The sequence below is a fragment of the Alligator mississippiensis genome, chromosome 8 (genome assembly GCF_030867095.1).
Source record: "Alligator mississippiensis isolate rAllMis1 chromosome 8, rAllMis1, whole genome shotgun sequence".
Classification (NCBI taxonomy): Eukaryota; Metazoa; Chordata; order Crocodylia; family Alligatoridae; genus Alligator; species Alligator mississippiensis.
In genome coordinates, this window is record NC_081831.1 from 62,357,398 (window position 1) to 62,363,883 (window position 6,486).

Here is a 6,486-nt window from a genome sequence, read left to right on the forward strand (position 1 = left end):
TTGGAGAGATTGGGAAAGAGTTGGTGATTTGGACACAGACACAGCTTTAAATGTCTTTTTCTTCATACCTCTAGGTACCAGGCAGCTTGTGAATGCTGGGGTGGATGGAGTCTCCCACAGAAGCATGGGGGGATCCCCAGTGTGCTTGGCAGCAGACCCAGAAGTGGACCAGAAGCACTTCCGGGTTTGCTGGAGAGCGCACTGGGGGGTCCCCCGCATCCCTTCAGCTTGGTGACTGGTGCCTCCTGGGTCTGGGGGGGCACCTGGGGTTCCCCATGACCAATTGCTGAGCTGGGGGGCATGCGGGGCCCCACAGCACACTCCTCAGCAGGCCCAGAAGTGGACTGGAAGTACTTCCAGTCCACTTACAGGCTCACCGCCGAGCATGTGGGGGGCCTTCCCCTGTGCTCCTGTGGGACACTCCATCCCTCCCTGCAGCATTCATGAGCTGTGCCTGGTACCTGGAGGTATGTAGAAAAAAAAATTAAAGCTGTGTCTATGTCCGAATTGCTGATTCTCCAAATCAGCATCAAATCTTCAGATTTGGATTTGGCTGAATCAAGTTGGGACAGTGCTCTGAATCAACGAATCTAATCACTGTCCCCAATTCAGGCTGAAGCTAAATTGAATAGGGCCCATTTTGCATACCCCTAGTTTTAACTACTGTTATGTCATGTGGCAGGTCCTTTTGCTGACTGTCTCTCAGTCCTGGTCAAGCCTCTGTTGGAGACTTGTAAGGCTGCCAGGTTTGGATCTACATGCTAGGCCAATGTGCTGTCACTAATTCCTGGTCAAGCTCAAACCACCATCTTTGGTACCAGAACCTTGTAGCTCCTCTGTTGTGGCACGACTTGCAGTAGCAATAATCCCAAATCTCAGATTCCCCTTTCCAGGGTCCTTTAACAACTTCACAAACCTCAAATGGACAATAACTCCCACCCATACTAAGGGTAGGCTTTATTAACACAAATGTTAAAACTTCAGAGTCTACATCAAGTCCTAAAAGCCCACAGCAAATAGTGGCCACAAATTAAGGATCCCAAGCACTGGACGCCATAATGACTCTCTTGCACTCCATCCTCAAACCGACTCGTAACTAGGACAACAGAATATCAATCAAACACCTTCCCTGGGTCTCCCTTCTACTTTTTCATCCCCTTCTGGATTCTGCAAAGTTCCCTCCCCACTACCACCATTTTTCTTATACTGCTGCTTTCCAGAGAGTTTTTTCAGGGCTCTCTTCTTCCTTGTGTAGCCTGGGTATACACGGGTTTGTATTCCCCTCTCTAATTGAGGGAATTATTGGCAGGGCAGTGTGCTGTGGAGGGACACAGAAGCCCAGCAGCTGCCTCTGTCCCCTACAGAATTAGGCTCAGTCAATCAATTACTTAACTATATACAAATTTATTATCACAACAAAACCATTAAAGGGTAAGGACATATATATATATATTCTATGTAGAAATGTACAAAACAATAAACCTTATATACACCCCCCCCCCACAACTATTATTCAGAAATACAACTGAACAATAGAAGAACCCAGAACAAAGGATATTGGTCAGGCAACCTTATAACTCTATAAATATACGAACTATTACTTCAACTTATTCACATAAACTATAAGGCACATTCTACAAATATAACAAGCAATCCTTAGACTATCTGGGTGCCCTCCAAGACGGGCCCCACTCCTAAGGTATCACTACAGGAAAGGAGGTGGGGGAAAGAAAAGAAGAGGGAGACCCTAAAGACTCCTGAGGCCCCATCACCCAGAAGCAGCCCACATGGTGCCCCTTCACAGCCCTGTGGGGTCTCTTCCCTGTGGGGACCCTCTTTCCAGGGTAACTTACTACTCCCCAGTCCCGGAGGGTTGCCTCCTGTTCTCCAGGTTGAGCTCTGTTCCCCACTGTGCTTTTCTGCTGCCTGAGTCTGCTGCCGCTGGCCTGGCTTAGGGCCACATGCACCACTGTGTGTAGCAGGCACTTTGCCTTGTGCTGGGGATTGGAGGCCCAGGCAGCCTTGTGCAGCACTGGGGCTTGGTCTGCTCCCAGACCCTCTGTGCAGGGTCTGGACGCCACATACCGTGCTGTGTACTGTGACCCTAACCACTGAAGCTGTTCACAGCTCCCCGCTGATAAAAGGCTTCAGGGGCTCTTCTGGGCTACTGCTTCACCCCACTGAGCAGCTCTCTTCAGCTCTTCTAAACCCCACTCTTTCCTCTTCTCCATCCCCAATGCTGGGCCCGCAGCTCCTTTTATACTCTCTAGGGTTCCACCCCTGAAGTCTTCCAGACCTCACAGCGTTGCAGTCTTCAGTCAGGTCCGGATGAGCTCGTCGTCCCCCTCCCCTCAGGAAAGGGGTGTGATTTCACTTCTCTTGCTGCCTCCTGATTGGTGGATGAGCTCCACCAATCAAAACAGTAGAATCTCAAGCCTGGGCCTCAACCCAAGCTCCAAAAGGTAAGCCTGCTACATTTGTTATCCTCTTTGTTCAGCCACACAAGACAGCCCACAGTGAGATTCTACTTCCATTCTTTCTTAGGCTAGAAACACTTAGATTTCTCTTGGACAAAGCTTTTATTCTGGGAACCTACAGATGTGCAAGCCCATTGTCCCACTTTAAGTACCTGTGAAGTATTGAGAACACTTTTTCCAGGACAGTGGTTGTTGGGGAGGGGACTAATTCCATTTAGTTGCCATTTAATAAGATGCATGTAAATAACTGCCTGTTTTGATGAGAGTCAAACCCTGGCACAATCAAACCCAGGACATCTGTTTTACCCTTATAAAGCTTGTGGCACTCTTCCCCAGCCTAGAGACTTGCTGCTGCTACTGATCCCCATCCCCACTTCAACTGAGTACCCAGCCCATAGCTTTCTACAATACTGTTTAGTTTTTTATATAGATTAGGTACCCTCTCTCCAGCTCTGTTGGGATGCATGGCTGTTAAAGGAGCAGGCACTTGTCAACCCTCTACTTGTGACCTTTTACTCTTTTCTCAGGATTCTTCACCCTTTGAAATCTTAGCTTTCTGCAGACAAGCTGAAGAAAACTGATTTTCCTCAAGGTAACTCTTCCAAGGTACTGCCCTTCAGGTTAATGGTCCTTCTTAGGCATCCCTGGCTTTGGAGAGCAGTGACACTAGCCCTCAAAGTAAATGGCAGAAGAGTCCGCCTATGTGCAGGCATTCAATGATGCATCAGTTGCTTGAAGCCAAGCAGATCTCACAAATTGTTTATAGAAAGCTCCCCTAAATCACCACACTAACATTTCTGAGAAACATGTTCCTGTTTGGTTTTCATCATGGCTTTGCACTGTGATTACTAGAATGATTAGTGCAGGGGTTGGCAATGTTTTTTGGCTGGTGTGCCCAGGTTCTGGGTAGCGTCTGCCAGCCATGAAGTGTGGGGTGCTTGCAGCAGGGCTTGCAGCCTCCCAGCCACCTGCTGGCAGCAGCCTGGACTCTGTGGCTGGCAGCAGCTGCCCAGAGCCCGGGCTGGTGATGGTGTGCAAAGCAAAATGGCCTTGTGTGCCATGCTCTGGCACATGTGCTAGGGGTTGCCGACCCCTGGATTAGTGCATACTGATATCTGATTGATTTTGAAAACAGCCTGGAAGTTGGCTCATTTTATGAACAGTTCACCTGTGAATCAGGAAAGTAATCACTCTTGCCTAATCTAGTTCAACTTTCTCATCTGTGTGCTTGTCTCTCCTTTTCTTTTTAATAATGACATTCTAATTCAGGATTTAAAATTTAGCAGATTCTGTTCAAAACCCAAGCACTTCTCTGCTGGTATAATTTTGCAAGGGTTTTTGTTAAGGGTATTCAGCAGACCACATTACTGAGAGGGAGAGAGAGGAATTACAGTTGAAAGATCATTGAGTTTAAGATAGTGATAGGGCTCAACCCATATTAGCTGATTTAAATAGCTCCAGGGCCCTTGTTGAAGTGCCTTACTACTCAGAAGATTCTGACATTTGCTCAGCCACTGGAAAAAGACTCTGTGTAATGAAAGGGTGAGTCTCAGAAAACTATGTCAACTTCTTTAAGGCTGGCAACGGTAAAAAATTACCAGACTCATAGGGAAATCTGACTCAGAGAAAGTAATGTAAAGTGACAATAATGCTGGATGGATCCCACCGACTTTAGAAGCTCAATTTAATTTTGTTATTTTTTTAGAAGCCCCGGTGCTTCTGTGAGCTTTTTTTGCGCTACCTGGCTTTCCTCGGTGTTCTAAGTTCTGCTGGCATTTTCTCTGAGAGGGGAAATCTGCATCCTGATTTGGATGGTGCAACAAAACAGAAAGAACACACTTTTTTGAGGTATCTCATCACTTCTATTTTGGGCCCTGGTTGAAACTGAGAAGTGCCATAATATGCAAAACTGGACTCACTATCTGTATGTACTAAATACCCTCATCTTAAAAAAATATTGATTTGGCTCAAATTTTGAATCTGTTGAGAGGAGGTTCTTATTTTACCCAATTTGGTTTATCTCAGTTCTAAATACATATTCTACCCAATATGTAAAATCCTAGATATCTCCTTCCTGTCAATCTCATCCTCTAATCCCTAAAAGAGGAAATTTCGTTTTCTGATTCAGCTACCCTGCTAAGTTACACAAAGAAGCCTCATGCATTTTCTGTCTTCATTTGTGAGCCATCTAGCATTGCAGCATTTCTTTCCCTTTTAGCAACTTTGCTAATTATACCATTAATTTTGTCAAATGATATGTGGCATTTAAAAGCTCCTAGCTAGTGGACTGAAACAAAAGGCATTGCTGAAAGTGATTTTTGTGAGGAAGATTACTTTATTCTGGAGTTATAAGTTAAATAGTTAGGCATTAAAAAGATTGCTGTTCCCCAGGTTTGGTGAATTCATCTGTGATAGAAATACTGAATCCTCTCCAAAATAAGGCTGAATAAGGAACTCTTAGACCTCATCAAGCTCAAAAGAGTAGCCTACACCAGCTGGAAACCAGGAAGCATTACCAAAGAGGATTACTCTGCACTCACCTGCACCTGCAGAGAGCAGTCAAGCCCAAGGCACAAACCAAACTTGGCTTGCTATGGGGATCAAGGACAGCAAAAAGGCCTTTAGATATTTGGGAAGTAGGAAAAAGAACAAGGATAGTATTGGGCCTTTGAGAGATCCAACAGGGCAACTGATATCAGATGCCTGAGGAAGGGCGAATCTCCTAAATGACTTTTTTTACATCGATTTTTCACCCTCCCATGAGGATCACACTGCCAGGAACGGCATAAACAAATTTGGGAGTGGGTGATGGGCCCAAAATTGATGTGGATCAAGTGAGAGAACACCTTGAAAAACTGGACATTCACAAGTCTGTGGGCCCAGATGGAATGCACCTGAGGGTCTTGAAAGAGCTGGCAGACATCATTGCATCCCCCTTGGCAGGGATATTTGAAAAATTGTGGCGCTCAGTCAAGGTCCCAGATGACTGGAAAAGAGCCAAAGTGGTCTCCGTGGAGGAGAAATGAGCTGGGGAACTATAGACCAATCGGTCTGACATCCATCCCTGGAAAAATTCTGGAGAAAATTGTCAAGGGATCCATTAACATCAGACTACTGGAAGGCAAGCTTCTGAATGCCAGCCAACGTGGCTTTATGACTGGCTGGTCTTGTCTGACCAACCTCATCTCCTATGACCAGGTAACATATGCCCTGGACAAGGGAGATGATGTGGATGTCATTTATCTGGACTTCAAGAAGGCCTTTGACCTAGTTCCCCAAGATATCCTCACGGTTAAACTGGGGAACTGTGGCCTAGATCATCATACGGTCTGATGGCTAGGCAACTGGCTGTAGGGTCGGACCCAAAGAATACTAGTTGAAGGGAGCAAATCAGTGTGGTGTAGTGTTACCAGTGGAGTTTCTCAGGACTCGGTACTTGGGCCAAGTACTCTTTAACATTTTCATCAACAATCTAGATTTGGGAGTCAGATGTGAACTGGCCAAGTTCATGGATGATACCAAATTATGGGGGGAGGGCCATCACACTGCAGGACAGGCTGGGGATACAGGCCGGCTTGGATGCACTCTCAAGGTGGGCCGACCAAAACCGGATGACCTTTAATACAGAGAAGTGCAAGGCGCTGCACCACGGTAGGAAGAATGTTCAGCATACTTATAGGTTCAGCAGTACTATGCTTGCTAGCACCATGACCGAAAGGGACTTGGGGGTCTTGATTGACCACAAGATGAAAATGAGCCACCAATATGATGCAGTGGTGGGCAAAGCTGATCAAACTCTGGCATGCATCCACCGATGCTTCTCAAGCAAAACCAGGGAAGTCATCCTCCTGCTTTACTTAGCCCTGGTGAGACCGCAGCTGGAGTACTGCATCCAGTATTGCGCCCCCCACTTCAGGAGGGATATGGAGAAGCTTGAGAGAGTCCAGAGGAGAGCCACTCGTATGATCCAAGGCCCAGAGGACAGGCCATACGAGGAGAGGCTGAGGGA